Source organism: Amblyraja radiata, chromosome 2, assembly GCF_010909765.2.
Source record: "Amblyraja radiata isolate CabotCenter1 chromosome 2, sAmbRad1.1.pri, whole genome shotgun sequence".
Lineage (NCBI taxonomy): Eukaryota > Metazoa > Chordata > Chondrichthyes > Rajiformes > Rajidae > Amblyraja > Amblyraja radiata.
Window position 1 is genome coordinate 113552022 of NC_045957.1, and position 23505 is coordinate 113575526.

Consider the following 23505-nt stretch of genomic DNA (forward strand, 5'->3'; position numbering starts at 1 on the left):
GAGAAAGAGAGACATGGGGGGAGATGTATATACACACACAAAGCAGAGTTTTACTGTGTGGGTGACACAGATGGACTGAGCACAGTCTTACTGTGTGTGGGAGAGGGGGAGAAAGAGACGTACACTCACAGAGGCAGAGTCTCTCAGCCTGTGTGAGAGGGAGGGAGGGAGAGAGAGAGACACACACACAAGGTGGATGTGAAATCTCACCTGCCTGTTTCAGTGACAGGCACCCGCCGCCAGTAAATGAAGACACCCCCATCTGTCTCCCCCTCCTCTCCCTCCACTCTCCACCCTCTCTCCTCCACCCCCCCCTCCCTCCCTCCCCCCCCCCTCACCTTTCCCTCCCAACTCCAGTCCCGTCCCGACCCCCTGGGAAACTGAAGGGAGCGACAATCAACTGCTGCCTGCCCGCTGAGTTAAAGAGTTCCCACGGTAGACTCACGATACATTAAGGTAAGCGCACGGGCCACTACGTCTTACAACGAGTTAAAATGTTTCAATTCTTAACCACAAGAGTAAATTTGACTCGTGGAAAACTTTAAACATGTTTGATTTTTTCAAGAGTTGACAAGTTTCACGGGTACCTGCCGTTAGCGCCACGAGTCTCTAAGTTGCGTCCACGAGTTCCGACATTACAGCTACGTTAATCGTACGTTATTACCTCGAGTTTTAACTCGGGGTACCTCGTGTGTCAACTCGCACCGTGAGACGGGTTTAACACCATGGGCCCAATGATCTTTCAATCAATCAAGTATGGGTGAGTGAGACAGAAAGGTTCACGTTGATCCTTTGATCACAGAATGAGATATCCATGTGAATACCGAGGAAGATTTAGATTTGAATATTGTGTTGTAGCCTGTGGCACCATTTTTGAAGAGGAGCTGATTCAGAATGGAACTGAAAACCCACACATCCCCAGAATTGATGCAAACAGCACCAGTGGAATTCCAAAGATCAAAGAGACTTCAAAACAGAATGTATGTTAAACTTGTAAATTAGTGAAGGTTTAAGTAGTAACAGCATAATATAGGTAAGGTAGTATTATATCACAGTATCTATATTACTAAATCTCTGTTCTTGACCGCTTTTGGCCCACTATGCTGCGATTTCCGACAGAACGCCGCCACCTATGGCCGTCATTTTTGGTCACCTCGCTCAGAGCCCCCCTCCGCCTTACGGGTGCGGAGGATTTTTCCCATCGATGAAAAATCAGAGAGATATTAATGTTTAAAAATGTTTTGCCACTCTCTGGTGCCCCTGCTGGCGGAAAGGGGGAAGGACTATAAAACCCGGAAGTGTCATGCCTCACTCATTCTTTGCGAGATGGAGGAAGCAAGAGGGTCACGGCTCTCTGAGCTGCGAATAACAATGAACGCACGTCTACTCCACGGTGAGTGCCCTTAATGTGGTTCTAAAATGCTCCGTGTCTGGTGAGTGTATTTGTTGGACGTTATTTAAAGCATGTTTTTGCTTCAGCACCAGCAGCCTCTACAGGAGGCTTTAAACATTAATTTTACTCACTGTATATTCAACACGTTCTGAAGTTACTTGGCATTTTAGTATTGGGTGAGTGTGTGTGAGTGAATGAGTGTGTGTGTGTATGAGTCTGTGTGTGTGTGTGTGAATGAGTCCGTGTGTGTGAATGAGTGTGTGTGTGTGTGTGTGTGTGTGTGTGTGGGAATGACAAGGAGCAGAGTGGGGGGGGGGGGGGGTGAAGGGAGGAGGGGTGACTGAGTGAACTGCCAGCCTACCGGGTGTGAGTGACTGCACTGCCAGACCACGAGCCGTGAGTAAGTGAACTGTCAGCCCACCAGCCGTAAGTGACTGAACTGCCAGCCCAATAATCCATTCAGTCCACCCTCTCCCCCTTCTCTCTCACAGTCTGTCACCTGTTTTGGGCAGAATTTCTGGCAGTTTTTCAGCTGCCAGCCTGCCAGGTCCGAGTGACTGTACTGCCAGGCCTCAGTGACTGAGCTGCCAGCCCAAGAATCCATTCCACCCACAATGTCTATACTAGCCCTCTGGAAACCAGTACCTTCGGCCAACAACACCCATACTAGCGCAACAGAAAGTCCCCCCCCCCCCACTGGCGAGCAATATTGGAATTGGTGGAGAGGTGGAATATTGCGTTGGGTGACCAGCCCTCCCGTGTGATGCTGGGACCCAACGGGTCCCACTTAGTCTAGTGATATGATATATGTATGGATCATAATGCATGTATACAGTCTGAGAAGAACCATGAACAACCAGAAGATAACAATGTGCTGGAGTAACACAAGCAGGTCAGACAGCATCTCTGGAGGACATGGATAAGTGACATTTTGGGTCGGGACCCTTCTTTGGGGAGGGGGATTCAAAGGTTCAAAGGTATTTTATTGTCACGTGTACCATTTAAGGTGCAGTGAAATACGATTTACCATACAGTCATACCAGAAAGAGCAACAAGACACACCACTACATAAAAGTTAACATAAACATCCACCACAGCGGACTCCCCATATTCCTCACTGTGATGGAAGGCAACAAAGTTTAATCTTCTTCACTCTTTATTCTCCCACGGTCAGGGCAGTCGAACCATCTACAGTTGGGGTGATCGAAGCTCCTGCAGCCGACGATCATAGTCCCCAGGTCGGGGCTGTCAAAGCTCCCGCGATCGAGGCGGTCGAAGCTCCTGCGGCCTGAAGCTCCCGAAGTCGAGGGACAGCTAGAGTGCCACGATGTTAAAGTCCGCAGGCTCCCGCGGTTGGAGTTCCCAAATTCGATCTCCAGCAAGAGACTGCCAGCTCCTCGATGTTAGGCCGCAGTGCAGACGGAGATACGATAAGGAAAGAAATTGCATCTTCGTTGAGGTAAGAGATCAAAAATGGTTCCCCCCCCCCTCATAATACAAATCTAAACACTAAAACATACATTTAACACATACTAAAAAACAACAGAGAGAAAAGGACGAGACAGGCTGCTGGCGAGGCAGCCATTAAGGCGCCACCTCGTGGTTCTGAGTTGGGGAGGGGGGGGGCGGGTGGAGAGGAGGCCATGTCAAGGCCTGGTTGATACAGAGCAACCAGATATGACTTTGGAGCTCCCTGTGTATTACTCAACATGTCATTTTATTAGATACTTGGAATGCTCAAACGCAAAGTTGACGCTTGCCTTGAAGATTTAGAAAGAAAGGGGTTAACTGGGACAAAAATTATTCCCACTGAATATGTGGTCTCTGATAGCTTGCAACCACAGTTTGCTTGTGGTTGGGCCAGTTAGGATGGTGGTTGATGGTGATATTGAGTGATGTAGAATCTTGACTGTTGTGGGGGCAAGGGGGTTGGAAAGGACAGCAAAGATAATTCCATTCAATGTCCAAAAGATATGATTTAGCACTCTCTTGTCAGAAGCATTTTTTGAGCTTTTAGCTTAGGTTTAGTTTAGCGACACAGCGCAGAAACAGGCCTTTTGGCCGACCAAGTTCGTGCTGACCCCACGGACAAACGCTAAACTACAAACACAATTTACAACTATACCAAGTCAATTAACCTACAAACCTGTATGTCTTTGGAGTGTGGGAGGAAACCGTAGCACCCGCAGAAAACCCACACAGGCCAAGGGCACATGCACCCGTTGTCAGGATCAAACCTGGGTCTCTGGCACTGTAAGGTCACAATTCCACCACTGCGCCATCATGCTATTGCCCAGAACTTGATATTTTGCTTTTACCTTTCTCAAGATTTAATATTCAAGAGTTTATTGTCACGTGTCCCAGATAGGACAATTAAATTCTTGCTTTGCTTCAGCAGAACAGAATATAGTAGGCATAAAAATGAATCACTGTAATTAAAGGGCCTGTCCCACTGCGGCGACCTAATTTGCGAGTTTAGATGAGTTTGCACTCGACTCAAACTCGCAGCATGGTCGACACATGGTCCTAGGAAGTCCGAGGAGGTCACTGTAACTCTCCTTCATGCTCGAGGGAAGTTTCCGCATACTTGCGGCCTCAGTTTGGTCGAGGAAATTTTTTCAACATGCTGAAAAATTTTCCGCGAGTAAAAAGTGGTCGGTATGGTTCTTTTAAACTTGTAGTGCAGTGGAGTGGGGTCGTTATTTAGTTATAGGCAGTCGAGGTAGCCGTAGGCAATCTCCTTTGCTGACCGGGCATTTTAATTGGCTCATTGGAGTTTTCAGAATTAAGGAAAACCGACCGGTAATGTTAAATGCCCGCTAAACTTTATAAAAAGGCGTCTGGCTTCTTAAAAGTGTCTCCTTCTCCCCTTCACTCGCCCCCCCCCTCCCCCTCGGCGCTCTCTAAAGGATTTACCGTACACTGTGCCACTGTCTTTTAGCTTCCTGTTCATCGTGGGTGTGTATTTCAGACAGTGCTCCCCCGCTTTCCCTGGCCCCAGGCGCGTGCGTGCGTGCGTGTGCTCATTTGAATAACAGTCTTGGATGTGGGAGTCCAGATCACATTCAAATAACTAATGCTTTTTCTGCTAGTAAAGCTCTACTAGTTTTTTTCCCCCAATGAGCCAATGAAATTCACCGGTCAGCACCGGGTACAACCTATGAGAACCTAAGAGAACCTTCGACCTCCTGGCGACCCACTAGGACCTCCTGGCGACCCACTAGGACCTCCTGGCGACCCACCTACGACACGAGAATTCTCGCTACTCTCCATGGCGGCTTCATTCTAGTTGCCACTAATTTTTCAATGTGTTGAAAAATTTGTTGCGACCATAATGAGGCCGCGACTAGTTCCCAGAATGCAGGAACTCCTCACGGCCATGAAGGCGACTCCCCGGCAACCGCCCGCGAACATGTGGCGACTGCATAGTCTTCTGCAGTCGCCTAAAAAGTTGCCTAAGTGAGACAGGCCCATGAGGAAGGGGGATGATTGGGTTTAGTTAGAACAGGATAGAAATGATTCACATTTCCAGCAGTTGACAGATCTTGAATGCTACACTGTTGCAAGCAATCATGATAAGATGTCAGGCAATGACAGAATTAGGCTTAGATCACATGCTCAGTGTTTGTATAAGTTCCTACAAGAATCTATATCTCACAGTGAGGGTGATATTGAGCACATTAATATTAATGCACAGAAAGCATTGTTAGATCTGGTGTCAATTTAGGGAGAAATATTGACTTGCACAGCTACACTACTACTTTGATTCTTTAAATCCCCAAACTAAGTTTTCAATGATTATAAAAATACGTTTGCATTTATTTCTAGCTTAGGGCTTCCCGAACTATTTTTCAAATCAGACCCAGTTTAATACTCGACATTTCACACAGCCCGGCAGCCATGCATCACATTATTCCAGCAATTCTGTAGTCAGAGGGTGGTTAATCTATGGAATTCATTGCCACAGAAGGCTGTGGAGGCCAAGTCAATGGATATTTTTAAGGTAGAGATAGATAGATTCTTGATTAGTATGGGAGTCAGGGGTTATGGGGAGAAGGCAGGAGAATGGGGTTGCGAGGGAAAGATAGATCAGCCATGATTGAATGGCAGAATAGACTTGATGGATAGAATGGCCTAATTCTGCTCCTGTCACTTATGAAGATAATAACTGGCACAGAGCAAGGGCACAAACATCAATAGACAATAGACAATAGGTGCAGGAGCAGGCCATTCGGCCCTTCGAGTCAGCACTGCCATTCAATGTGATCATGGCTGATCATCCCCAAACAGTACCCCGTTCCTGCCTTCTCCCCATATCCCCTGACTCCGCTATCTTTAAGAGCCCTATCTAGCTCTCCAGCTTGCTTGAATGACTACCAACTGGTGCCCTCACCTCGGTGGTCATGAAATGCCTCGAGAGGCTGATCAAGAACCACATCTGCGCCTTCCTCCCTCGCAACTTCCTCCCTTGCAGTATAATGTGGATAAATGTGGGGTTATCCACTTTGGTGGCAAGAACAGGAAAGTAGACTATTATCTGAATGGTGGTCGATTAGGAAAAGGGGAGTTGCTACGAGACCTGAGTGTCATGGTACACCAGTCATTGAAAGTAGGCATGGACGTGCAGCAGGCAGTGAAGAAAGCGAATGGTATGTTGGCATTCATAGCAAAAGGATTTGAGAATAGGAGCAGGGATTTTCTACTGCAGTTGTACAGGGTCTTGGTGAGACCACACCTGGAGTATTGCGTACAGTTTTGGTCTCCTAATCTGAGGAAAGACAATCTTGCCATAGAGGGAGTACAGAGAAGGTTCACCAGACTGATTCCTGGGATGTCAGGACTTTAATATAAAGAAATACTGGATAGACTCGGATTGTACTCGCTAGAATTTTGAAGATTGAGGGGGGATCTTATAGAAACTTACAAAATTCTTAAGGGGTTGGACAGGCTTGATGCAAGAAGATTGTTCCCGATGTTGGGGAAGTCCAGAACAAGGGGTCACAGTTTAAGGGTACGGGGGAAGTCTTTTAGAACCGAGATGAGAATTTTTTTTTTCACACAGAGAGTGGTAAATCTGTGGAATTCTCTGCCACAGAAAGTAGTTGAGACCAGTTTATTGGCTATATTTAAGTTAGATGTGGCCCTTGGGGTTAGAGGGATAAGGGGGTATGGAGAGAAGGCCAGTACAGGATGCTGAGTTGGATGATCAGCCATGATCATATTGAATGGCGGTGCAGGCTCGAAGGGCCGAATGGCCTACTCCTGCACCTATTTTCTATGTTTCTATGTTTCTAACATGAACCCACTGCAGTTCGCATACCGTCTGAACAGATCCACGGATGATACGATCTCCCAGGTTCTGCACACCGCTCTCTCTCACCTTGACAGCCAGAAGGGTGGCTATGTGAGGATGCTGTTCATCCACTTCAGTTCAGGCTTCAACACGATAGTCCCCACCAGACTTGCTGAGAAGCTGCTGGAACTGATGTGTTGACTGATGAACAAGGATCCCCAGATCCCGTTGTACTTCCTCTTTGCCCAACTTGACACCATTTAGATAATAATATGCCTTCCTGTTTTTGCTACCAAAGTGGATAACCTCCCATTTATCCACATTAAACCGCATCTGCCATGCATCTGCCCACTTATCCAACCTGTCCAAATCACCCTGCTTCTCATAGCATCCTCCTCACAGTTCACACTGCCACCCAGCTTTGTATAATCTGCAAATTTACTAATGTTACTTTGAATCCCTTCATCTAAATCATTGATGTATATTGTAAACAGCTGCAGTCCCAGCACCGAGCCTTGCGGTACCCCACTAATCACTGCCTGTCATTCATGAAAGGGACCCGTTAATCCCTACTCTTTTTTTCCTGTCTGCCAACCAATTTTCTATCCATGTCAGCACTCTACCCTCAATACCAAGTGCCATAATTTTGCCCACTAATCTCCTATGCGGGACCTTATCAAATGCTTTCTGAAAGTCTAGGTACATTACATCCACTGGCTCTCCCATGTCCATTTTCCTAGTAACATCCTCGAAAAATTACAGAAGATTAGTCAAGCATGATTTCCCCTTCGTACATCCATGCTGACTCGGATCGATCCTGTTACTGCTATCCAAATGTACCGCTACTTCATCTTTTATGATTGAATCCAGCATCTTCCCCACCACCGATGTCAGGCTATAATTCCGTTTTCTCTCTCCCGCCTTTCTTAAAAAGTGGGATAACATTAGCTACCCTCCAATCCACAGGAACTGATCCTGAATCTAGAGAACATTGGAAAATTATCACCAATGCGTCCACGATTTCTAGAGCCACTTCCTTAAGTACTTAAGAGAATGGGGTTAGGAGGGAGAGATAGATCAGCCATGATTGAATGGCGGAGTAGGCTTGATGGACCGAATAGCCTAATTCTATCCCTATCACTTACGATCTTACGACATCCACTTTATGCGGGCCTGGTGATGGTTTGTCATGGTTACTCCATCCTTACGAGTGACACAGCTAAATACTTTTGAGTTATTTAACTGGTTATCTGCAGAGCTTGTTTGGTCATGATTGAAAGGTTTATTGGGGTGAATGATCACGTTTAATTTGACAGATATTGGCCATATGAGTTAACCATCCTTAAGATTAGCAGTGCACAGGCTGTGTGAGTATAATGTGCGTCAAGGGAGACTCAAAAGTATCTCTAGATATGACCGACAAAGGCTATTAAAATTCAGAAACTCTATTTTTTATTTATTAAAAGTCAAAATCTATTCCTTTGCTTTCAAAAGCGACTGCCAATAAGGCTTACAAAACAGAAACATATGGAAGAAATGACAAATTATCCATACTGGCGAAAAAAAGGATAATATCCTGGAAGATTGAAGAGAATACAGCACAGTTGTCACTGCGAAGGGAACAAAGTTAGGCTTAGTGTCAGAACAAAAAATAATCTATTACGATGATCAAAGGATTTGCATTATCCTTTAGTTGTCTATTGGTGTACTTATGCTATGAATTTTTAAATACTCTTTTGAGGGTGTTATCAGTCTTGTATTTGACTGCAAATGGCCTCACAATACCAAGCTCAAGCCGCTTGTATCCTAATTATATTTTTAAGACGCAGATTGACAGATTCATGATTAGTCTACAGAGACCAGTGATCTCCACACATTAACACGATCAATAGACACTAGGTGCAGGAGCAGGCCATTCAGCCCTTCGAGCCAGCACCACCATTCAATGTGATCATGGTTGTTCATCCACATGGCTGATCATCCTAGGGACGATTTACAATTGTACTAGTTCACAAGTTATAGGAGTAGAATTAGGCCATTCGGCCCATCGAGTCTACTCCGCCATTCATTCATGGCTGATCTCTGCCTTCTCATCCCATTTTCCTGTTTGCTCCCCATAACCCTTGACACCTGTACTAATCAAGAGTTTGTCTATCTCTGCCATAAAAATATCCACTGACTTGGCCTCCACAGCCATCTGTGGCAATGAGTTCCACAGATTAACTACCCTCTGACTAAAGAAGTTGCTTCTCGCCTCCTTTCTAAGAGAGCATCCATTAATTCTGAGGCTATGACCCCTGGTCGTAGACTCTCCCACCATTCTTTCCACATCCACTCTTTCTAATGCCTTTCATTATTCTGCAAGTTTCAATGAGGTCCCCCTTCAACCTACTAAACTCCAGCAAGTACAGGCCCAGTGCTGTTAAATGCTTATCATATGTCACCTGTCCATGTTCTACAGATTCGCTGCCTGACTTGGTGTAACTAAGGTCAAGTGTGAGAGTGGTGAATCTGTGGAATTCTTTGCCACAGAAGGCTGTGGATGTCAAGTCAGTGGATATTTTCAAGGCAGAGATAGATAGATTCTTGATTAGTATGGGTGTCAGAGGTTATGGGGAGAAGGCAGGAGAATATGGATAGGCGGGAGAGATAGATCAGCCACGATTGAATGGTGGAGTAGACTTGATGGACCGAATGGCCTAATTCTGCTCCTACCACTTATGACTTTTGTGCCTTTCCTCAGAAATATAATTGTTAACTGATACAAGAAGCAATTACACCAAAGACCCCTCCCTGTATGTGTCACTCCAAAGTTGCAGAGTAGCAATGAAGATATACCAAGTGTTGATGAAGTGAACCCAAAACCGGGTTGGCGGGGAGGGGAGACAGGGGGGGAGGTGGAGAGGGTTGGGGAGATGGGACTTGGGGGAGTAGTAATGATGGTATTAAGTATGTGGATTAGGGTTGATGTTGGAGGACAGGCCAATCAAGTGACAGAACCTATAGTTTGATAAGGCTTACAAATAAACACAGTGATGCTTCTGGTATAGAACCTTGAAAATCTACTTACACACCGGGATTTTACACGCTTGCCGACACCTAAATATCTAATCATTATGAGGGAACTAGATGAAACAAGTGTTGTTATAAATCACAGCAAAGTTCATCAATCTCCCGCAGGGTGAATTAAGATCAAGTGTAAGAATGGTGAATCTGCGGAATTTATTGATACACAAGGCTGTGGAGGCTAAGTCAATGGATATTTTTAAGGCAGAGATAGATAGATTCTTGATTAGTACGTGTTTCAGAGGTTATGGGGAGAAGGCAGGAGAATGGGGTTAGGAGGGAAGAGGTGGATCAGCCATGATTGAATGGCGGAGTAGACTTGATGGGCCGAATGGTCTAATTGTGCTCCTACCACTTATGATCTAATGAAGATCTTCGGATGAAGATCATAAAAAGTGGTGAACACTCCCATCACGGTTACTGACCTCCCCGCCATCGAAGGGATCTACAAGAGGCGCTGTTTCAAAAAGGCAGCCAATATCATCAAGGACTCACACCACCCTGGGCACGCTCTCATTTCACTCCTGCCATCGGCAAGAAGGTATAGGAGCCTGAAAACTGTAACATACATGCTCAGGAGCAATGTCTTCCCAACATCCATCAGGCTATTAAATACTACAAAATCCAACTAAACTACAAATGACAAACTGCATGGGTTAGGCTATGTTTTGGTTTTGTTTTTGAACTTTTTTAGCTTCTTTTATTATATTATCTTTTGAGTATTGCATTCACAAACCTGTTGTGCAGCTGCTGAAGTTAAGAATTTTGTTGTTCCGTTTTGCACATACGACAATAAAACACTCTTGACTCTCGAATAACTGAACTACCACAACAGCTCCCAGACTGAATTCATGTACCCTCCATCTTTATTTTATTCCACAAAGTGCCATTCCCACAATTTTAACCTTGAGGCTTTTCATCATAATGTTGATTTCATCATTTATAATGGAAGACGTTAAAATTGTGGGAATTTTTTTAACCATATTACCAAACATTCTAAATGTAGACGGGTTGGTGTGTAAGTCTTGGGGTTGTGGACTGTGAGGAAGACTGTCAAAGTGTTTAGTGGGATATAGATCAGCTACAGAAATGGGCAGAGAAATTGCAGACAGAGTTTAATCTAAGGAAGTGTGAGGTGTTGGACCTTGGGAGGTCAATTGTTGGGGGTAATATTGAATTGATTGAATTGAATACCTTTATTGTCATTCAGACCTTACAGTCTGAACGAAATTTCGTGCCTGCAGTCATACATACAATCATACAATAATAAACAACAATAAACACAAATTAACATCCACCACAGTGTATCCTCCAAGCACCTCCTCACTGTGGTGGAGGCAAAAATCTTAGGGTTACTGTCTCTTCCCTCCTCTTCTCCCTCTGCGCTGAGGCGATTCCCCACCGGGCGATGGCACACAGCCCCGCGGCTCACCGAACCCCGCAAACGGGCCGGCTCAAACACCGCGGCCCGGGGGTGGTCGAAGCTGCCGCCCTCCAGTCCAGCACACGCAGCCGCTGGCCCGCGGCTGAACCGCAGACTCAGGTCATAGCCGCCAGAACACCGTCCCAGCCACCGGAGCACCGTTCCAGCCCTGAGCCGGATCGCCCTCACATGAGTACCGTTCTCCCTCGGGCTGGGCCACTCCGACGGGAGCGCCGTTCTCCCTCGGACTGGGCCACTCCGACGGGAGCACCGTTCTCCCTCGGACTGGGCCACTCCGACGGGAGCGCCATTCCACTCTCGGGCTGGGCCACTCCGACGGGAGCGCCGTTCCTCCCTCGGGCTGGGCCACTCCGACGGGAGTACCGTTCTCCCTCGGACTGGGCCACTCCGACAGGAGCGCCTTTCCTCCCTTGGGCTGGGCCACTCCGACGGGCCACAGCCCCTCACGGGAGAGTCTCTCAGCCCCTCGCCAGGCCGCTCTCACGAGAGCGCAGTTCCAGCCTCGGGCTGGGCCACCCTCACGGGAGCGAGCTCAGGGCGAGTCCTGTCAGCTGCCTCCAGAGTCCCGAGGTCGCCGGCTCCGCCATTAGGCCTCAGCGTAGACGGAGGCAGAGAAGGGGGATACGACAAAAAGGTCGTATTCCCCCGAAGGGAGAGACAGCAAGCCCCGTTTCACCCCCCACCCCCCCCCCCCACATAAACACAACCTAAAAACCAAAAACGTAACTAGACAAAACGGAAAAAAAAACAACACAAAAAAGTAAAAGACAAACAGACTGCAGGCGAGCCGCAGCCGTTCCCAGCGCCGCCACTATATAATTAATGGAATAGCCCTCAACAGCATTGTGTCATGAGGTCCAAGTCATAACTCCCTGAAAGTAGATAGAGTGGTAAAGAAGGCATATGGTATGTTTGCCATCATTGATTGGGACATTGAGTACAAGATCAGGCGGTTATGATGCAGCTTTAGTTCGGAACGTTAGTTAAGGGCCTGTCCCACGAGCATGCGACTCCATGCGGCAAGCGCGACCTAACGTGGTCACTTGAGCCGTACGGCCTCGCGGGGCCGGTCCCACTTCGATCGCTGGAGCCGTATGGAGTTGTGCGGAGATGGTCCCGACATCGCGCGGGGCTCTGAAAAATGGACCGTGTTCAAAAATTCCGTGCGGCAACGGCCTGCCGGCCCGCAGCCGCCTCGACGCCGTACGCACCGCCTCAACGCTGTGTTTGCAGCGTTTTGACGCCGTACGTCGCGCGCGAACTTCCCGCGGACTTCGCTCGAACTTCACGTCACTCACTTGACCCCCGCTTCCGGTTTGGTCGCGCTTACCGCATGCAGGCGCATGCTGGTGGGACCGGCCCTGTATGGGGATCACTCGACCTCCGTGCGAGCCCCGCTTCCGGTTTGTTCGCGCTTGCCGCATGCAGGTCGCATGCTCGTGGGACAGGCTCTTTAGACTGCATTTACAGCATTGCATGTAGTTTTGGACACCCCACTGCAGGAGGGATTTGGAGGCTTTGGAGAGGGTGCAGAGGAAGTTTACCAGAATGATGCCTGGATTAAGGGGGTTTTAGCTACAGAAAGAGGTTGGACAGATTTAGATTGTTATCTCTAGAATGCCAGAGATTGAGTGGAGACCTGATAGAAGTATTTAAAATTATGAGAGGCATGGGATAATGTAGACAGTCAGAACCTTTTTCCCCCAGGGTGGAAATATCAAATACTGGAAGGCATAGCTTTAAGGTGAGAGGGGAGGTTTAAAGCAGATGTGCAGGGCTAGCTCCTTTGCACAGATGGTGGTAAGTGCCTGGAACACATTGCCAGAGGTGAAGGTTGAGACAGATACAATAGTGGCATTTAGGGGACGTTTGTATAGGTGCAAGAATTTGCAGGGAATAGAGAAATATGTTTAAAGTGCAGGTAGACACAAAATCCTGGCGTAACTCAGCGTGACAGGCAGCATCTCTGGAGAAGGAATGAGTGACGTTTCGGGGGTCTCGAGCCGAAACGTCACCCATTCCTTCTCTCCAGAGATGCTGCCTGAACCGCTGAGTTACTCTCGCATTTTGTGTCTACCTTTGATTTAAACCAGCATCTGCAGTTCTTTCCTACACATATGTGTAAAGTGCATGAGGATAAGAGATGGTCGTGGCATCATGTTCGGCATAGACATGGAGGGCCAAAGGGCCTGTATTCTGTGCTGTACTTTTCTATGTTCTAGTTTCCCTATGAAATAAAATACCAAGTGAGGTCACGTTAGGTGTTTGAAATAACTCTGGGGGCGAGGGGGGGTTTTCCGACTGTAATGCAATCCCATTTCCCAAATAATAGTGTCTTGCATTCTCATAGTTTTACTGTAAATATCTATTAATGGAGATTACAGATGGAAATGCAGCAAGCAGTAATTATGCACTGCTGTCATTATTCGGAGAACCTTTTTATTCTGAGAGGTCTGGGTGAAAGTGGAAATAAAATGGTCACAAAAGGCCATGATTTGCCACTAATCTTATAACATTCATAACTGCATGATACAACTCAATAGTGTAACGCTCCCCAAAAATTACATTTCTTAATTCACTATAATTATTATTTTTAAATGTGCAAACATATTGTAGGCTTGGCTTACTTCTTCTTCGTGCGTATGGCGTGCACAGCCTAAAGTTGTAGGGCAACTTGTTCTATTTGATCTTATTTGATTGTGTACGCCGGGTTGATTGCATTAGTCGAAACAGGGCGGACCACGTGAAGGTTGCAATCTTCCACCCCAGGCTTGGCTTAAAATGAATGGAACATTTAACAAGGAAGTATGCAAAAATGGATACCTGCCAGCCAGCCTTATTAAAAAAACATAGACCTGTGATGTTTTGTCAAAAGTCCAAGGTTTTAAGATGTATTTAGCATGTAGGGTGAAAAAAGTGCTTCCTTTTTCAATAATTTGCATATTTTCATTCCTTGTTAGAAATCACCCAGAACAAGAGCAGAATGGTAACCATTTGCCATATTCACCAGTTCACTTCATGAACCACAGCACCAACTTCTGCTCACAAGGGCAAGAGTCAATTTTATCAAAGCCTATCCTTGTGGTTTCTGTGTGGCTAGGACTTGGGAGTGCTGGTGCTCAATTCCCAAAAAATTATTTACGTCATAGAAACATGGAAACATAGAAAACAGGTGCAGGAGTAGGCCATTCGGCCCTTCGAACCTGCACCGCCATTCAATATGATCATGGCTGATCATCCAACTCAGTATCCTGTACCTGCCTTCTCTCCATACCCCCTGATCCCTTTAGCCACAAGGGCCACATCTAACTCCCTCTTAAATATAGCCAATGAACTGGCCTCAACTACCTTCTGTGGCAGAGAGTTCCAGAGATTCACCACTCTCTGTCTCAGTGGGTCAGGCAGTATGTGGGGCGGGTGGGGACAGGCATCGTTCTGGGTCTGGACCCTTCTACAGGGTGAGACTAATAATCTGAAGAAGGGTTCAGACCTGGAACGTCATCAGTTCAGCTCGCCTTCAACACCATCAGAGCCTCCAAACTTGCTATCTATCAAGCTCAGGGAACTGTGTCTCTTCAGCAGACTACAATCATTACGAATTGGCAACAACACTTGAGCATCCACAACCATCAGCACAGGAGCACCTCGGGGCAGTGCGCACAGTCCCCTGCTCTACTCAATCTATGCCCATGACTGTGCAACCGGACACAGTTCCAACTCCATTTTTTAATTTGAGTTAGACATGGCCCTTGTGGCTAAAGGGATCTGTGTGAAAAATGTTTTTCTCATCGGTCCTAAAGGATTTCCCCTTTATTCTTAAACTGTGACCCCTTGTCCTGGACTTCCCCAACATCGGGAACAATCTTCCTGCATCTAGCCTGTCCAACCCCTTAAGAATTAAGAAGTTGAATCGGGAGTAAAGAAAGCAAACTCAATGCTGGCATTTATTTCAAGAGGGCTTGTTTACAAAAACAGGGATGTTAATGCTGAGGCTCTACAAGGCGCTGGTAAGGCCGCACTTGGAGTATTGTGAGCAATTTCGGGCACCATATCTGTGGAAGGATGTGCTAGCTCTGGAGGGGGTCCAGAGGAGGTTTACAAGAATGATCCCAGGAATTAGTAGATTAACATATGATGAGTGTTTGTCGGCACTGGGCCTGTACTCGCTGGAGTTTGGAAGAATGAGAGGGGACCTCATTGAAACGTACATAATAGTGAAATACTTGGATAGAGTGGATGTGGAGCATTAGTGAGGGAATCTATTATTCTGAGGCTATTTCTTTTCTCCTCATCGTACCTCATCTTTTCTCCCCGTATTGCCTTTCTAGTTATCTGCTGTTGCTCTTTAAACATTACCCCCAATCCTCTTGCTTCCCACTCATCTTTGCTATGTTGTACTTCTCTTTTATTTTATACTATCCCTGACTTCCCTTGTCAGCCACGGTCACACCTTGCTCCCCTTGGAATATTTCTTCTTCTTTGGAATGAACTGATCCTGCACCTTCTGTATTATTCCCAGAAATACCTGCCATTGTTGTTCCACTGTCATCCCTGCTAGGGTATCTTTCCAGTCAACTTTGGCCAGTTCCTCCCTCATGGCCCCATAGTCCGCTTTATTCAACTGTAACACTGACACCTCCGATTTATCCTTCTCCCTCTCAAATTGTAGATATTATGGTCACTACCTCCTAATGGCTCCTTAACCTCGTTCCCCTATCAAATCTGGTTCATTACACAACACTAAATCAAGAATTGCCTTCTCCCTAGTAGGCTCCAGTACAAGCTGCTCTAAGAATCCATCACAGAGGCACTCCACAAACTCCCTTTCTTGGGGTCCAGTACTAACCTGATTTTCCCAGTCTACCTGCATGTTGAAATCTCCCATAACAACCGTAGCCTTGATTCAACTTGCACCCTATATCCAGGCTACTGTTTGGGAGTCTGTAGATAAGTCCCATTAGGGTCTTTTTTACCCTTCCAATTCCTTAGTTCTAACCATACTGACTCCATTTCCTGTTTCAATGTCACCCCTTGCAAGGGAATGAATTTCATTCCTCACCAACAGAGCTACCCCACCCCCTCTGCTCACCTGTCTGTCTTTTCGATAGGAGGTATATTCTTGAATATTCAGTTACCAGCCCTGGCCCTCTTGCAGCCATGTCTCTGTAATTCCCACAACATCATACTTGCCAATTTCTAACTTAGCCTCAAGCTCGTCCACTTTATTTCCTATACTTCGCGCATTCATAAACAACACTTTGACTTCGGTATTCACCTCCCCTCTCACATCGCTCACAATTGGCCCTGACCTTACTCTCTTATCCCTTCTGGAACTATCCTTCTCATTAATTCGGGAGTCTTTTGTAACTTTTCCTGTACTCACTTCCCCTTTAACTCCATCTTTATACTCCCAATTTGTCAATCCCTCCCCCCCACTATTTAGTTTAAACCCACGCGTGCAGCCCTAGAAAACCTGCTTGCCAGAATGTTGGTTCTAAGAGTCTCCTAATATCAGAGTTGGGATTTTAAAAACAGAACACGGTGGAAAAGCTCAGCTGGTTAGGCAAGATGCTGATAGAGAAAAGCAGAGTTAAATGTTTTTGGGGTTAATGTCCTTTCATCAAGCCTCCAATGTCCAGCATTAAACTTGGTAAAAGTCAGAAAACAAACATGTTTTATGTTGCCGGAAAAGGGAATGTCTGTGATAGGGCGGTGATCAAGAGAGAATGAATGCAGAAGGTGGGGGCACTTACTGGAAAAAAAAATTTGTTTTAAGATTTCCTGACTATTGCTGAATACGTAACACCGAATAGACACAAAATGCTGGAGTAACTCAGGCAGCATCTCTGGAGAAAAGGAATAGGTGACGTTTCGGGTCGAGACCCTTCATCAGACTGGGAGTCAAAGAGGGTGAGTAACTGGAGGTATGGGTAGGTACATAACAAAGCAGAGCCTGCATCGATGACTCAGGAAAGGTGGAGCCCACAACATTTTTACATTTTATATTGCATTGGTTATAGTTGGTTATGCTTCAAAATTAACTCAATAGATGACGGGAAATGGAAAGCAATGGTAATTGTGCTTACATTTCCCTAAGATCACTGAGAGCTCGCAAACATTTGATCACCAGCTACATTAAACATTTCTGAAGATTAAATGCCATGAGAAATGATTTTTGATTACATTATAATGTCCATAAGAATAATTACAACCATAAGACAGAATATCACTGACAGTTTAATTAAGCAGTAATATTCATGCAGCATGGTTAGACTCCTTGGATAAGTCCCATCTCTTGTAGCCTATGGCAACTATTTTGAATAAATACCTCAATTAGTTGTAAAAGCTAGATAAAATCCTTTATTGGTATTTTGTGCAGAACTCGTCAGGGCCACAGTTAATATTGGCCTTCTAAAACAAAGCAATGCGGCATTGAAATTAAACAATGCTCTAGAGATTGCTGTGCACAGCAGATGGTTTTGCAAGTCACTGGCAGGGGACCCAACACCAAACAGAAATCTGTCTAACATTACGTGCCTTGCTGAAGCCATGCAATATTTATCTCCTCTCAGTAGCATTAGCCCTGTTATGATACCAAAAATAACAGGCCGTCACTGAGTCCTTCCTTTTCGTGGATACCAACAAACGTTTTGTTACTGATGTCACCGACGTTATCTCCTCAAAAAACTCAATCACGTTAGTGAGATATGATCTGCCCTGTACAAAGCCATGCTAAATATCCCTATTTAACCCATTCTCTTACAAATGGGAGTCCTATCCCATATAACATTATAAAGTCCTTCGGCCCAACTTGCCCATGCCAACCAAGATGCCCCATCTTCACTAGTCCCAACTGCTCACGTTTAGCCTATCACCCTCTCAACCTTTCCCATCCGTATACAGTCAAAATGTATTTTACATGTTGGCCGGTGTGGGCAACGGTGTGGGCAAATTGGGCTGAAGGGTCTATTTCCACACTGTATCACTCTATGACTCTGAATGAATGAATGAATGAATGAATGAATGAATGAATGAATGAATGAATGAATGAATGATGAATGAATGAACGAACGAATAAGTTTATTGGCCAAGTATGTACTCGTACAAGGAATTTGCCTTAGTGCTCTGCTCGCAAGTAAACAATTAAGAATAAAACATAAAACATTAAAACATTAAGAATAAAACATTATAGTTTAAACATGTGAAGGAAATAAAATACCAGAGCAAAAGGAGGCTACAGACTTTTGATTATTGAGTAGAGCGTGGAATCATGGAAAAAAAAGCTGTTTTTATGTCTGGCTGTGGCAGCTTTGACATGCCGGAGTCGCCTTCCAGAGGGAAGTGCTTCAAAGAGTTTGTGGCCAGGGTGAGAGGGGTCAGAGATGATCTTGCCCGCTGGCTTCCTGGCCCTTGCAGTGTACAGTGTACAAAGTTATTATTGCCTCAAGTACCTCTTCTGGCAGCTCAATCCATAGGTGTGAAAAGATTGCCCCTTAGGTTCCTGTTAAAACTTTCCCCTCTCACTTTAAACCAATGTCGTCTGGTTCATGATTCCCTTTCTCTGGGTAAGAGACTCTTTGCATTCACCCGATCTGTTCCAAATTTGGTTCCATTCCATTATCTGATTTGAATGGATAGTCGGCAAACAAAAGTTTTTCTCTGTTTCTCGGCGCAAATTATAATAATAAACTTAAACCTAAAGACTCATGCTGGCCACTTCAACCCTACGTATTCTGCAACTCTATGTCCTGACCTTTCCCGCTGCATCAGAAACAAAGATGGCCCCACTGTATACTTTGGTGGGGGGGGGGGTGAAACTGGGGGGAAACAGAGGACACACAACCCCTTCATGTTTTGTAATCTGGATTTTGAAATTCGGTGAGAATAAAATCTATTAAAACTCTTTGCTTTCCACAAGACAGTGGGGGTGGGACCGATGAACGAGGGCGCCGATTGGACGAGAGAGACGTCGGTCAGCAGGCAGTGGTGGGTGGGACATGATGATTCAGCGCGATGATTGGAGGAGGGAGGTCAGAGGCGGAAGAAGGGGGTGGTACTGAGGATAGAGCGCAGTGATTGGAGGAGGGAAACGTCCTGGTGGAGCAAAGATGATAGAGCGGAGCTTGAATGGGACCGTTCGCGGGGCCTTTCATTGCCCGGCGTGGCTTAAAATCGGCCGCGGGATCTTCCGTCACCCGCGGTCAAATTGCTGCGTCGAGGCGATCGAGGCTCCCGATGTTGAAGCCCCCGCCTGGCGATGGAAGATCCCGTGGCCGGTTTTAAGCTGCGCCAGGTAATGAAAGGCCCCGCGAACGGGCCGAATCAAGCCCCACGATTCGGGGCGGACGAAGCTGCTGTTGCTGGAGTTCGGAGTCGGTCACCAACGAGATCAGCTCCCGAAGGTAGACAAAAATGCTGGAGAAACTCAGCGGGTGAGGCAGCATCTATGGAGTGAAGGAATAGGAGACGTTTCAGGTCAAGACCCTTCTTCAGACGCTCCATAGGTGCTGCCTCACCCGCTGAATTTCTCCAGCATTTTTATCTCCCTTCGATTTTTCCAGCATCTGCAATTCCTTCTTAAACAGGTTAGCTCCCGATGTTACTATCCACTGGGCCCACAGCTGAAGCCTCCGAAGCCGCGCGCGTGCGTGCATGCATGCGTGCGTGTGTGTGCGCGCACCCCCCCCCCCCCCATGTTTTGATAGCGATTTCCGCCCCTGAAACCAATCATTCCTAGGATCATTCTCATAAACCTCCTCTAGACCCTCTCCAACGCCAGCACATCCTTCCTTAGATATTCAGATATGTGGCCCAAAACTGCTCACAATACACCAAATGCAATCTGACCAGTGCCTTATGAAACCTCAGTATTATATTACTGGTTTCATATTCCTGATTAGTACAGGTATCAGATGTTATGGGGAGAAGGCAGGAGAATGTGGTAGAGAGAAAAAGATAGATCAGCCATGATTGAATAGTACTTGATGGGCTGAATGGCTTAATTCTGCTTCTATCACTTATGACCTTATATTGGGCCCCATAGCAGAAGTGTCCACGTTGCAGGGCTGGAAACTGGAAGTATCCTGAGCTATTTTTCTGCTACCACCATCATCTACTGCGACAAGCGATGGCTTCCACTGATTGTCGCCGGAAGCTTGCGTCCTTTTCAGGATGGACGATAACAGCGAGGCCAACATTTGTAACAAGATGGACACGAAAGAAGAAGAAGAACATATTCTAGTCCTCTCAAAATAAATACTTGCATTGCATTTGCTTCCCTTAGTACCATTTCGACTTAAAAATTATTTTTTGGGGAATCCTGCATCAGCACTCCCAAGTCCCTTTGCACCTCCGATTTCTGAATTCTCTCCCCATTTAGCAAAATCCAATTATACATTAAATTATGGCATGCATTAAATTCTAATAAATTCCAAGCTTGAACTGATTTGATCAGAGCTGTTTTATGTGTTGCAAGCAAATTTCTGGCTTGCCTCTCACTTCAATAATGGATCGAAATGGTTGAAGCAGATGGCACTGATACCCAACAACTCACCCGGCTCAGGAATTGGCAGGATACAGCTCAGAAACAGGCCCTTCAGTCCACTGAGTCCGCGTCAACCAGCGAACCATGCACACTTACGCTATCCTACACACACTAGGGACAATTTACAATTACACCAAGCCAATTAACCTACAAGCCTGCACATGTTTGGTGTGGGAGGAAATTGGGGATCTCGCAGAAAAACCCATGCTGGTCATGGGGGGGAACGTACAAACTGTCAGTATGGAGTTTATACGTTTTCCCTATGACCGCGTGGGATTTCCCCAGGAGCTCCTGCTTCCTCCCACATTCAACAATGTAACTCATCGCTAGGCAGCGACTTTACCGCTGCGCCACTGTGCTGCTCCCATTGGCACCCCAAAGTATACCAGAGTTAGATTGTGGTTTATACAAGTCAGAGATGTGTGATGATTTGGTATGTCCGATCTTCATAGTTTATACAATATATTACCAGCTCTGTACTCTGCCACGTTTGACACATTTCTCAGTAGCCTTTGTAAATTAATATTGCAATGATTTTAACAGAGTGGGCACTCCCACCAATACCAGTCATTGGCCTCTTTAGTTTGATGTCTTCATGTAATTAACATTGTTCGCTGTAATTATTCTTTATAATGTTAACTCATGGTCGCAAGCACTCTTCAAATATGTGATTAATTAGCATAAACACACATGCATGTGGTAAACCGGGTCCATTTCTCTACATTCCCTGCTAAAATTGATTAAGTACCAGTCTACTAATACCTTAAATTTCAATTCTTAAATGATTTCTTCCTATTTAAGCGAATTCTAATGGCATAATTTAGCAGTTAAAGGGTGTGAAATTAATCAGACAGTTCTACTGAACAGGTGACCCCTGCGTAACCGAGATGGGGAGTGGGGGGGTGGAGTGTTTACATTCCTTAAAATCTGTCCTATTGCAGTTTTCCATAACACAATACCACGCCATGCATCAGGAAGTGCGAATTGAAAAATATACAGTATTTGTGTTTATTTTGTTTTCCACGATGTTTTGGTGGTGATTTGTTAATTTGGAAAGGGCAAGTCTCGGTAAATTTGGGAAATCTTTCAGTCTGAAGGGTCCCGACCCGAAACATCGCCTATCCTTTTTCTCCAGAGATGCTGCCTGACCCGCTGAGTCACTCCAGCACTTTGTGTCTATCTTTGGTTAGAGCTAATTTCTGCTACTATAACTGTAATATTGCAGGGGTCACTTATCAAGAGAATCTGGTGTCGGAGCCCCAAAGGCCGCTCGTCATTGTCTACAACCTCGCTCTGGCAGCTCCTGCGACGGCGTTGGCGCCAAACTGTAACGGCCCTGCTGTTCCTTTGGATCGATCAGCGACGTGGACGTGCTGCATGGGCAACATCCTGTCCTCCATATGACATCGCCCAGGCTTGCATCCGACCACACATCATCGTAAGCGACGCTGCTCTAGCCGAGGGTTGGAGCAAGCAGCCAACAACTAGGATGCATCACCCATGGTCAGTCATGACTGAGGGGGGCCTACGATTTATACTTACCGGAACGCGAGCATTGTTTTCCCATCACAACTGGATTAAAAATTATTTTGCTGAAAAAAATAATCCCACTCCCAGTTCATGTAGTTTAGTTTAGTTTAGCGGCAGAATTGCTGCATTACAGCGCCAGAGACCCGGGATCGATCCTGACTATGGGTGCTGTCACAGAGTTTATACATTCTCCGTGTAACTGTGTGGGTTTTCTCCAGGTGCCCTGGTTTCACAGTCCAAAAACATACAGGTTTGTAGGTTAATTGGCTTTGGTAAATTGTAAAATTGTCCCTAGTGTGCAGGATAGTGTTAGATTATGGAGTGATTGCTGGTCGGTGCGGGCTCGGCGGCCGAAGGGCTGTTTTCGCGCTGTCTCTCTAAAGTCTAAAGTAATGTCTAAAGCTGTCTGAATTTGGTGGTACGTGCTTTCAAATTTTTGTGACTTCTACTGATGGGAGAGGGGAAGAGGAGAATTGGTCCTTGATTATGTTGGCTGCTTTCCCAAGGCTGCTTCAAGGGTCAAGTAAGTCAAGGGTCAAGAGTATTTATTGTCATATGTACCAAAATGGAACAATTGAATTCTTACTTGCAGCAGCATAACAGACCTGAAAACACAGTATTCATTGGTAATATAATAAACAAAAAAAATCAATAAATTAAAAACTCCAATAGAAACATAGAAAATAGGCGCAGGAGTAGGCCATTCAGCCCGTCAAGCCAGCACCACCATTCAATATGACCATGGCTAATCATCCAAAATCAGTACCCCGTTCCTGCTTTATCCCGATATCCCTTGATTCCGTTAGCCTTAAGAGCTATATCTAACTCTTTCTTAAATACATTCAGTGAATTGGCCTCTATTGTTCCACAGATTCACAACTCTCTAAGTAAAAATGATTTTCCTCATCTCAGTCCTAAATGGCCTACCCCTTAAACTGTGACCCCTGGTTCTGGATTCCCCCAACATCGAGAACATTGTTCCTGCATCTAGCCTGTCCAATTCCTTAAGAATTTTATACGTTTCCATAAGATCCCCTCTCACCCTTCTAAATTCCAGTGAATATAAGCCCAGTCGAATTGACCTGGTGAACCTACGCTGCACTCCCTCAATAGCAAGAATGTCCTTCCTCAAATTAGGAGACCAAAACTGCACACAACCCTTCAGATGTGGTCTCATCTGTACAACTGCAGTAGGACCTCATACTCAAATCCAAAGGCCAACATGACATTTGCTT

The 23505-nt window shown here is 45.8% G+C and overlaps 1 protein-coding gene and 1 long non-coding RNA gene across 4 annotated transcripts in view; both read right to left on the bottom strand.

Annotated features, from left to right (window-relative positions):
* The window catches only part of cdkal1 (CDK5 regulatory subunit associated protein 1 like 1), a 553618-nt gene that overhangs the window by 265842 nt on the left and 264271 nt on the right, over positions 1-23505 (bottom strand). The window lies entirely within an intron of this gene.
* Positions 7742-11723, bottom strand: LOC116967193. Its single transcript, XR_004410180.1, has 3 exons — positions 11713-11723; positions 9075-9077; positions 7742-7834 (listed from the first exon to the last, which is right to left on the bottom strand). It is a non-coding gene; the product is annotated as an uncharacterized LOC116967193 (long non-coding RNA).